At 38.0% G+C, this 12343-nt stretch overlaps 1 pseudogene; it reads right to left on the bottom strand.

The window, feature by feature from the left end:
- Positions 1–2877: 2877 nt before the first annotated feature.
- LOC133102147 (nucleophosmin-like) lies at positions 2878–3736 on the bottom strand (annotated as a pseudogene).
- Between the last annotated feature and the right edge of the window lie 8607 nt (positions 3737–12343).

The raw sequence follows: 12343 nt of genomic DNA, 5'->3' as shown, positions 1-12343 counted from the left end.
AATGAAATTTTACTTTTCTTTTCCTTTTCAGTTTCCTTGATAACTTTTTCAACAGTTCAGTTGAAGAATTCATCACCTTTTGGTTCCAATGGACTACTGTAGCAATTTTAGCAATTTAAAGTGCTTCAATTGGGATCTTATGTTTTAATCCCCACCACCCTCTCCAAACACACACACTGCTGGGAGGGCAGCTTCTCTGAGTCACTGACTCAGGCAGCAGAATGACAACTGCTGTAGATGCTCAGCAACACAGCTGACATGTATTTGAAAAGTGAAGTGTTAGTGTCCTTTAGAGAGCAGAGCAATATCCTCCATCAGAGATGAACACTTGGATTAAGAGAGAGTACTTAGTTCCCATAACACTTAGGGTCTGAAATAAGTGCTCGAAGCAAATCTCTTGACCCTGAAGTTGAGGTCAACTACTCTTGGGCAGGGTCAGAAGCTTAAAAAAATGCTGTTAATAGAGTTTAATGAGGTGAAGGCTATTTCCAATTGAATCTTCAAAAGCCCTTCAAGCTGCAATTGGCAATTACTCTTTGCTTAAGAAAAATGACTTCACCCATTCATAGCCACTGATTCTTATTTATTGATATCACTTTATTAGAGACATTAAAGTAATATGATTAAAATATTTGACTATTAGACGTCTATGTTTATTCCTTTTCCTTCCTGCTCCAGCCATACCAAAGATCTTAAAATTGTCTGAACAAGCCATGTTATTCTATTGTTAGCCTTTAGACATATTGTTTTCTCTTTCAGAAAAACTGTATCCTCTCCTTTGCCTCTCTTTGCCTGGCTAATTCCTACTCATCCTTCAAGTTTCAAGCTACATCTACTATAACTGGGTGGGGTGCCACTGCTGTGAGCTCCCTAAACCCCTGTGCTTACCCACCCTGGTACTTGTTGCATTTTTTACTTGTCTGCCAGGACTTTCCATCACTGTACCATAAGTTATTCTCTCCAGTGCCTTCTACATATTAGGTCCTCAATTAATATTCTTTGGATGAATGAATAAATGAAGAATAGAGTAATAAAAAATAAGTAAATCACTTTGCGATTAGTGGAAATACAGTCTTTCAAATATTATTGTGCATCAGGATCACTTAGAATGCTTGATAAAAATGTACATTCTCAGGTTCTAACTGCAGGAATTTTGCATGAAACACAGTGATATCTGTGGCAAGCTACAAATAATTTGTTGCTACCAGAGCATAAAATGTAGACAGAAAATGGAGGTTATTGGGGCTGGAGGTAAGGCGGGGAGCAAGATTTGGAGGAGCCAGTCAATGAGCTTGGGTTTTATCTGCAGCACAGCTTATGGGGGAGTCAGCAAAGAGCTTTATGATTAGACTTCCGGTGTCTGTGGAGAAATTAGATTCAACATTGGTTCTCAACCTTGGTTGCATATTATAATTATCGGGGTAATTTTAACAAATAAGTAATGATGCCTGGGTCTACCCTGAGAGATTCAAATCTAATTGGTCTGAGGTATAGCTTGGGCTTGGAGTTGGTTTTAAATCTCCCCAGGTGATTCTAACATAAAGTCAATACTGAAAACCACCAAAATAGAAGAGAAAAATTGTCCATACAATTTGGCAATCAATTAACTCTCATGTGACATCTCAAATTGTAGTTGTGTGTTGAGGAAAAGTAAATTTAAAACCAAAATGAGATATTACTACACACCTTCCAGAATGGGTAAAATGAAAAATAGTAGGAAACTAAATACTGGAGAGCATGTGAAGCAGCCGGATCTCTCATATACCTGCTGGGGGAGATGTGTGGCAGTTTCTTCAAAGCTAACAATGCAACTACCATACAACCCAATATTTGTACTCCCGGGCATTCATCCCAGAGAAATGGAAACTTAGATTGACAAAAACATGTATACATGAATGTTCATAGCAGTTTTAATTGTAATAGCCCTAAATTGGGAACAACCTAAATGTCCTTTAATGGGTGAATAGTTAAACAGACACTGGTATGTCCATATCATGGAATACCACTCAGCCATAAAAAAAGAACAAACTACTGACAAATGGAACAACTTAGATGGACCTCAGGGGCATTACGCTTAGTGAAAAAAGCCAATCTCAAAAGGTTACATACTATATGATTCTACTTACATAACATTCTTAGAATGGCAAAGTAATAGAAATGGAGAACAGATTAGTGATTGTGATTGGGGGTGGGTGAGATTACAAAGTGGTAAACTGAAGGAGTCCCTTTGGAGTGAGGGAATAGTTCTGTGTCCTGATTGTGGTGGTGGTTACACAAATCTATACAGGGGATTAAATCTCATAGAACTACATGCTATTATAAGCACACACACATGTACACATACAGTTGAGTGGCAGGCAAAAACTGGGGAAAACCAAATAAAGTCTGTAGTCTAGTTATCAGTATGGTACCAATGTCAGTTCCCTGATTTTGATATTATACTACAGTCATATAAAATGGCACCATGGAAGCTGGGTAAAGGATTCATGGGATTCTGTGTATCATTTTTGCAGCTTCCTGTGTGTCTACCATTATTTATTAATTATACTTATTTATTTGTTTACTTTATTAACATATTGAATTTATTTCACATGTATATTTTTGTCTCCCCACCATTTCCATTTGTCTGACCACCACTATTACTATGCCCTATGATAACATTCCATACATACTTAAAACCAAGCAAAGGGTGGCGTTTCATCTTTAAAAACTAAACAGGCATTTTGGACAACACATTCTTGGCAATGGAACCTGGACAACATTTATCAGAAATGGTAGGGAAAGTTCTCATTCTGCATTATAAAAAGGGCTGCCAGATGTCAACTGTTACAGAAATGAAAAAGATGGAAAATTATAACAAACCATTTAAACTATTTCTTAAAGAGACTTCCTCCACTTCCACTGCAGAGATCTTGAATAGACTCCTGGTCAGTCATCTGGAAAGAATTCTTCACATAATTGATGAACTTGGCTTCCACTTTGGGAAGAGAACAATCTTTTTCTATACTTGTTTGCATTTTTGCTTTAATGTCTTCTATAGAACTAGGTTCTTTTGGTGTTTTAGGAGTTCTTTCCTATTTTTTTCAAGGATTCTTGACCTTTGATCTCGGTGTTGACGGTTTCAAGTTTTTTCCATTCTGGTTTGATTTTTGTGCATTTTTGGCTGGAGTATTTTATATAGATTTCTTTACTGGAGCTTTTTTCTTTAGCTTCCTCATTACCAAAATCAACATCATCATCATCTTCATCTTCATCAGCAGCAAGTTTTACTTTTTTTTCTGTGGAAACTTGCTATCACTTAACAGGGGCAGAAAGGTTTTCCAGATACACTTAAGAGTTTCGCATCCTCCTCCTCTTCATCTTCTGAATCTGTATCTTCCTCCACAGCTACTAGGTGTGTGCACTAATATGCACAGGCCCTCAACCACACTTCAACTGTAAGATCACAGGTGGTGTAATTTCAAAGCTCTCACGGGAAACTGTTGGCTATACAGACATTTTCAAAGTTGCCAGTGTTACTTTAATTGGACTGCCTTCATGATTCACTGCCTCTGCTTCAACAGTGTGCAATTCATCCTTTGCACCAGCCCCTAAACTGACTGTTCGTAAAGATAACTGGTGCTCATTTTCATCATTATCCACTTTAAAGTGATAATCTTTGTCAGCCTTTAGTTGACAACCAAAAAGATAGTTCTGGGACCTCAGGGTCCATGCCCACGTCCACTGAGTTTTCCATGAGGTTGGTGGCACATGTTTAGGTGGGAGAGGAGGTGGACAGAGATAAACAACTACTGTTCTGGAGAATAGCCATTATTTAAAAAAATTATAGTCATGTATTGTTATTCATTATTTGTATTATTTAAAATTTCATGCATTTACATTTAATTTCTTGGCTAGATTAGAGATTTAAGTAAAGTGACAGTGTGTTATAATTGTCCTAATTCAAGTCAGTATAAATCAATTCAATGAAGTTAAATTGAATTCATTTCAATAAACATTTGTGGGTCTATTAGACACAAAATTAGTGAGGTTTATTCTTCTCACTCTTAATATTATATTGACCCTCCAGTATAGCACAGTAACGTGGACACAGCAAGATCTCAAAAAATGGTATCATTTGACTGGCCATATTAATTTTTATAGTGATGTGTCCTCTTATTTACATAAATGCTGCATTTTCTTTACTCTGTTTTCTTTCTCTGAAAAGATGAAACATATATGTAAGGAAAATATGTTTCCAAATTAATTTCTGCTATTTAGATGTTTAAGCCACAAGAACTTAGGAAAACATTGATATGCCTCATACATTTATATCAGGTTTTAAGTTGCAGGTATGTTTTAGTATATTATTTTACAGCAGAAGACATAATATATATTTCTGTTCTTACCTTGAAATCGGGACAAAAACAGCTTAGGCTACCAAATGAAATTCATGGTCTTTTTTTAAATAATCACCAAGCTTAAATTTGCAGAGAGGAGGGCGATTTTCTCCATGTTTTCTACCTGGTTCAACATTCCCAGACAGCTATTACAAGCCAAATATCATTTCAGTAAATGAGAAATTCTTGTTTTCGGTACTGATTGGCTTTATTACACATGAAGATTAATTGGGAGGCTTCTCAAGCTTATCTGGGTAATGATGAACAGTTGCAGTAGATTGCACTCCCCCGACCACCCAGCTCCTACATCATTTTGACCAAGCAATACCCAAACAAAGCCTTGTGCAACTGTGCAACCGGGGCGTCATTTAACTGCACTGCAAACCTTGGCTGCGCTTGAACCCAGTGAGCAGCTTCACAGGAAGCCAGAGGGAAACAAAAAGCCCCAGAGGAAATGTTCAATTAGCAGTGGTGCCACCCCCACCCCCAGACCACTGCAGCTCTAGGATTTGACTACTGGAGTTCCAATGTATTGCGCTTAATTAGATCTCTATCCCACGTCAATAAGTGGTACCACCCACAGCAGAAATGTGCTTGCCTGATACAGAGGCACTAAATGGCAGATTTTTGTATCCCCAACAGAAGAATATCATTGCTAATTAAGTAGCAAAGAGAAAGGATGCCTCTAACTGCCTTGAAGAGCTTATAAAGCACTTTACCTGTCTTATAACATCTTTAATAACAACAGCTAAGATGTTTGAGCACTTACTATGGGCTAAGCATTGTACTAAGTGTTTCACGTGTTAACGTCTCAGTTAATCCTCTCCATAAACCTAGGATAGATCTACTAGGCATATGTTAGAGATGATGCCTAGAGCTCTTACAAAGCTTGTCTAGGGTCACAAAGCCAATAGGTGTTTGAGCCTGGACCTGAGTCTAGGTGCATCCTTCCTGAGAGATTCACTCTTACCCTAATGGATAGGTTAACAGAGAATGCTGTACAAGGAACTCATTGAGAGAAGGTTACTTCGTGGAGTAGTTATTAAGGCAGCAGATATTTTTCCAGTTCGTTTACCAATTGGCCAGGTCACCAAGTGGATAACCAGTACTCTCTTTCTCTGGTTATCTGTATGCATGTTTGGGATGACCTGCTTTTTACTGTGTGGTATTGTGATGCTGCAATGTTTGTTAGGGAGTTAAAGTTTTCAGGTAAAAACAATTTGCTTAGTAATAAAGGAAGAGTTTATCAGTAATGCTTTGGATGGTAGATAGATGTGTGCCATTGGCGCCCCTCTTGCTGGCTTCTCCTCATCCAAGGCTCCTCTTCCCACGACCACCTCTTTCTTCTGCACAGTCTTGTCCTGTCATGCTCTTCATTTGGGGCTTTAAGGGGCTTAGTTAACAGTCTTTTATTCCACTGATCCCTTTTACCACTCTTTTCAGTTCATGACAGCAAGGAAGTAGAGTAATAGCTTAAGAGGGCAGGTTTAAAATCAGACAGATCCAGGTTCAAATGCCAGTATCGGCAGTTGCTGACACTTAAAACACACATTTTGGTCAAGGCACTGAATTTCCCTGAGCCTCAGTTTCCTCATCTGTGGAATGTGAGTAACAAGGACACAACCTCTTTGGATTGTTGTGAGATTCATTTAAAGCCTTATTCCTGGCACAGTGGAAGTGTTCAAGTATCAGTCACGAATAACTGTCAACAACAACAACAAAAACAGCAACAATTCAGCCCTACTCGTTTCCAATTCATTGTACCTGCTCTTCCCTGAATTTGGAATTTCTTTCTTCTTCACTAATCTCTGAGCTTCCTTAGGCTCCACATACTTTTTAGCAACCATGAAGACCATGTGTATATAGTTCTGTGCAATTGCAAAACTTACATTGCTCTGTATTCTAGTTGCCAAGTACTGTAATAACCATTAAAAAATATTTTCCCTGATATATTATTTTGCACCTGTGTAAACCTAAGCAGCTGTGCTCAGCTATGTATAAATATTTGCTTATGTGCTTCTGTTACATTTATTTATGTGATTCTGTCTACAGCCAGTTGCTCTATAAATGATAAACTCCTCAGGGCCAAGGACCTCACTCTCTACTTCTGCAACAGATCCAAGGATCTGGGTATCCTCCCAAGAATAGATTTCAGGAAGGCTGAAACTTGAACATATAGTACTACTTTAATAAGATGTTAATGACAAGTTTCCAAACATTGTGTTTGGAACATATGTTTCAAGGCTGAAACTTGAACATATAGTACTGCTTTAATAAGATGTTAATGACTAGCTTCCAAACATTGTGTTCTCATTGAGAGCATTATTTCTTAAAGCAGTTTCAGCCACAGCTAGTGTTCTGTGGAAATGTTCGACTTAGAGGCCTTTGGTTGGTGATTTTTCATATTTTAAAAGTTAAAAGAACAAAGCTATAATTTGGGAAACAACAAGTTAACAATCAAGAAAAAGAAAGAAGGGTTTAGTAATTGTTACTTTCAAGAAAGCTTCAGTTCATATTTCCTTTGACCAGTGAAGTGATTGGTACGTTGGATTAAGAAAATATCGAGTCACGCCTAATAGTCAAATAATCATAGCTGCACTTTTAGAGCACTTAATAGGTGCCTTGTTAGGAATTTGGTTTGTCTTGTCTCATTCAGCCTCCCCAGCACTCCCATGAGATAGGCGCCGTGTTCCTCTCCATTTCACATTCAAGGAAACTAAGGTTAAGAAAGGTTTACCTATTATCCAGGATGCAGCTGAAAAGAAATGGAGCCAGGCCATGTTAATCACTGAGCTGTACTGCCTTCTTCAAAAGAGAAGGAGTTTTACAGATGAGCCATAAAGATAATTCCAATATTCCTCTTTTTCTTCTTCCATAATACTACCCTTGCCTGGACCCCCGCAAGGGAGAGGAAATTCTATTAGTATATTCATGATTAAGCTTGCTTAGTGTAGATAAATAATGATAACTGCAGGGGTTTTGGATGGTTTGCTAGGAAAATTTTTTAAAAAAAGAAAGAAAGAAAAGAAAACTCTCTCCCTAGTTGCTTGCCTTCAAATGCTCTTGCTCTCCCACTGCCCGGCTCTCCCTTCACTGCCTTATAGTGAAGTATTCAAGGGAGGGTTGTCCGGTCAGAGTGAAGCCATTAAGGAAAATGTCTCACTGCCTTTTGAGAGGACAAGCAGGAAACCTCTTTTGCTTTCTTTCTCTTTTACCCTCATCCTCTTCTTTTCCCTCCTCAGCTCTATTCTTTTAGAATAAATAACAGCTCACTTCACTCAGGCATTGGGTAACTTGAGCCATCTCGAGCATTGTCTGAGAAAGCTGGCTCTCAACACACGCCACGTGCAGCTGCTTGGGGCCCTGCTCTTTGGCAGCCGCACCATCCCCATCTGCTCCTCCTGGAAGTCAGGACCCAGCAGTTACAGAACTGGCCTCTGGACCTGCACGTAAAGCATGCTTTTGTAATAAAACATCCGGTTGGTCTCTTCCAACTTCAAACATTCTGTGAGTCTCTCAGCTGTGAGTTGTAGGGGATCCAAGGACCTCTCAGTGGAGTCAGGACTAGGCTGTGGCTGATTTGTAGAATTCCTACGTTTGTTCTGTTTTACAACAAGAGAGAGTTTCCAAGTCAAAGCAACATGCTGTATTCTATGATGTGATGGTGGAGAGCAGAGGAGGATGGATAGAAGAGGAGGCTGATGATGCTTACACTTCAAGCTCCTCACATGCCTGGGTTCTGACAGGGGCCTCTGCTGCATTCATAATTCATAATTCTCCCAGATTGCATAATCTTAAAAATGGCCTCCCAAATTGTGTAATCTTCAGGCCACTTAATACTTGGGTCTGGCCCTGGTTGAGTGACTTTTTGAGGAGTAGTTTAATTTACATTGTGTTTGACTAAGAAATTCAAGCCCTTGAAGGCTAAATATGAGGAAGGTAGTGCAAATAATATGAATAACTAACATTTCTTGAGTCTTTTACATGCAGTAGGTACTGTTTTAAGCATTTTTCTTATTCTAACTCTTCAACTCTCACAACAACCCTAAGCACTAGGTCTATTTTTAGCCCATTTTTAGGATGGGGATATTGAGGGTAAATGACTTACCTAGGGCTCCAGCTCAGGCAGTCCCAATCCCGAGCCTTTGCTGTTAGCCACTGTACTATGCTGGTGTGAACTGAGACTTTCTATCTTACTTCTGGTTCTTTTGATGTCTTTGTTCTTTGTCTTCAGTAAGTCAATGAGTTTCTTTTTGCCTTAGTCACCTCATCAGAAGATTTTACCTCTCTGATTTCCAGAGGTGAGAATGGAATTACATGTTTCATATAGGAGCGTGGAATCAGAGAACTGGCAAAATGTGCTCTGATCAAAATCCAGAGATAGCAAGTGACTTGCCATTTGGCAACAGAACAGACTTGCCATTTGGCAACACGGTTGCCACTCATGGCTCTATTTCTCACTCCTCACCATGAAGGCTCTTCTTCAGAATATACTTACATTGTAATAAGTCTAGAGTAGAGTAGAGTAAGTGCAGAGCATAGAGTAGAATTTCTATCTGTATTCAGTCAAAGTTTGATATAAATCCGTGTTCTTAATTTCAAAAATTAAAAAGAAATTCTTTTTATTTTACTTGTAAATAATTGTATCTTTGTTCACATAAAAAGAAATTCCACATTGTGTTACAAAAGGGAGCAGTTAACTTCTGTGACTCACATGATTATTATCTTTAAAAAGAGCCATTCAATAAATAAGCAGCCCATATTTCAGTTCAGGGTTGTTTATGTTTTCAGTGGATTCTTCTATAAAATGTAACATAAATAAATAAGTTGAAATTGTTTGTTTAGACAAATCTAAAACATTTACTCCCACACAAGCAATGAAATGTAGATTTTCTTTTGAGGCTTAGATTTTTCTCACAGTATTATAGTGGTTCACTGGAGTTCCACTCATGCTCAAGGTCATTACATATCTGAAACCCTCAGGAAACACATTGTATTATTGTTCTTGAACCACTTGAGCATTGTAGATTGACTGAGTTTAAAAACCACATCATGGGTGAAAAGCACAAAATTGTGTTATTATGGTTTTCTTCAAGGAATCCCAGAATTTCTAACTGTAGCTTTAACTGTGTTATACAATAACTCTCCCAAACACCATTTTAAACAAGTAATCTTTTTTATTATTTCTTTTGGCCTTCTCCTTGTGTGTGTGTATAAACAGTGAAGACTCAGAATATTTTTTGTCAGCCCTGCCCTCACATAACCGACACTAAGAATTTCTGCTTTCTTCACATTTGGCAGTAACTCCTCACTAGGCCTTTGGGCTATAAGGGTAACTTAAAGGACAGGAGACCCACTTGGCCGTCAGACTTTGGAGAGCCTCCTCACCTCCAACCTTTGCCCTGTCAGTGTCCCCAGTCCTAATAAGGAGAGAAAGAAAGGAAACAATGCCTCTCATCTACCCTAAATTCTCCTCAAGATACCACTCTGTGATTCTGCTTTTTTTCACCTTCACATTCTTGGAAGGAGAGTTGACACGTGTTACTTCAATGTCCTTGCCTCCTTCAGTCCTTGGAAACCTCCTCATCTTTGTGACTGCAGCACTGGCACAGTTGACCACTCCATTCTTTGAACTCTGCACACTTCTTACTTTCTAGATACAACTCACCTTTGGTTCTCTTCTTAGCTCTTGGACCACTTTTCCCTTTCTTCTCTTTCCTTTGCTGATTCCTCTTCCTTTGACCAAATATTAAATGTTATCTAAATTTCCAACTCTGTTTATTGTTCTTTTCTTCAGCTTTCCACATCACCCTGATTGATTTCACCCAATCTCTTGGTGTGAACGCCAGTATTTTCTCTACAAGTTCTGCCTCCAGCTTGATCCTCTTATCTGAGCACCAGACACAGACTTCCAACTAATCTTTGACCTGCTCCAGCTGGAAGACCTGAAGCATCTCAAACTCAATACGTATAAAAATAAAACTATCACCTTCTCTGTAAAACCCATCCTTTGCTTTGTGTTCTTCATGGACATTGATAAATGTCATCACTGCTTATGGGTCCATTTCATCTTAAAATGTCAGATGTCTTCAACTCTTCTTTCTACCTCACTCCAGTATCCAATCATTTGCTAAAATCCTGGCAATTCTATCCTGAATGCCTCTCAAATCCAGCTATTCCCACTGTTACTCTAAATATGTCATACATCATCTCTCGGTCTAGGTAATTCTATCTGCCTAACTACTGTTTCTGATTTCAATATCTCCTTCCTTCCCTTCACCTCCACTGTATTCTCTCCATGCCACCAGAGTGGCCTTTATAACATGAATCTTAATGGCAGATGCTTCTGTCTATAAACTTATAGTTCCTTAAGGATCCATAATATTAGATTAAAAAAAATCATACAAAAGAATATAAAGAATAATTTCAATATTAGTAAAAATAACACGCATACACACAGTCCACCAAAATGTAAGCTGTGGTTATCTTGTTATTGCTAAGTCATAGTATTGGGATGAGTTGTATTTTCTTTTTTTGCTTGCTCTTATCTCTACAACGAGAATATGTTACTTGCGTAACAAGGCAAAATTATTATTATTATTATTAAAATTATTATTATTATTATTATTATTATTAAAATTATTATTATTTAAAAACAAACTGATGGAGTAAAAAAGAGCTGACCTAAGTAACTTTGGAAAATAGTGTTTTTACTAGATGCTATAAAGCTAAAAATGAAAAGAACTATACATAAACACTGTACTCTTGTTGGTAAATTCATTTTTTACAGGGTTATGGGTTGGCAATTGTGAAACTGCTTTACAAGTATACAAACAATAAACAAATATGTAAATAAATTGCAGATAATGAGAATCAGGTTTCTCACTGTGAGGGACAGAAGTTACAAATAAGCAAGTGGGGAAGGCTGAAATAAACCTGGTGGTAGATTAGAGCTGGAAACATCAGTACAAACGCATGTTTAATTTAATATTTGAACAGATAGATGGATACAAAACAATTATTGATATGTGTGTGTACATGGGTTAGTACACATGTATATATTTCCTAGCTCTGTCCTTTGAGAGGGCCAAGAAGCAGTGAAATCTCAGTAGCAACAAGCACACCAGCACCTGGACTTGGTTTCCAGAAGTCATTTTCCAACATTAGGAACCAAAGCTCCTTGGAGAAATATCTGATTCTAGTCCTGGGTCACAGAAAATCAAAGATGAGCCTGGAGCACTCGTAGTGCCAGATTGAGAGGAAATGCATTTTAAAAAAGAAGATGGAGCATGTCAAAAGGACATAGGAACCAACTTGAAAGAGCTTGAAATGTTAAAAGGTGAAACAATTTGAGCAAAAAAAAAAAAAAAAAAAAAAAGAGAGAGATTTGAATTATAACCCAAATAATTTTTTAAAAAATCCTACTTTTATACTAACATAAATAAATGGTTGAATAAATAAATAAATGGGGGAGAAGAGGCAAATCATTCTTACAGAAGAATTCCAAATAATTTATGTAGATACCACTCCCCTCTCTGGGGTGGGTAGATCTTAATTCTCTTCTCCTTTAGTGTAAGCTAGACTTCGTGCCACTCCTCTAATGAATGTTGTTAGACAAAAAGGGAAAACTTGTCCCTGTACAGTGGAGAAAACTAGCAGACAGCACCTTAACCACGCGATCACCACACCAGTGATTAGTGATTTTAGCATCATGTTCCCCCTTATGAGGGGATGAGTGGGGCACATCACCTCTGGGGTATTCTTCCCCCAAATCATGAGAAAAACAACAGATAAACTAAAATTCAGGGTTGTTCTACAAAATATCTGACCAGTACTCTTCAAAAGTGTCAAGATCATGAAAAACAAGAAAGACTAAGAAACTTTGACAGATAGAGGCGACTAAGGAGACATGATGCTTAAATGCAATGTGGTCCCTTGGATCCTGGGACAGAGAAAGAACATAA

Source organism: Eubalaena glacialis, chromosome 12, assembly GCF_028564815.1.
Source record: "Eubalaena glacialis isolate mEubGla1 chromosome 12, mEubGla1.1.hap2.+ XY, whole genome shotgun sequence".
Taxonomy (NCBI): Eukaryota; Metazoa; Chordata; class Mammalia; order Artiodactyla; family Balaenidae; genus Eubalaena; species Eubalaena glacialis.
This window is presented reverse-complemented; position numbering and strand designations above follow the sequence as displayed.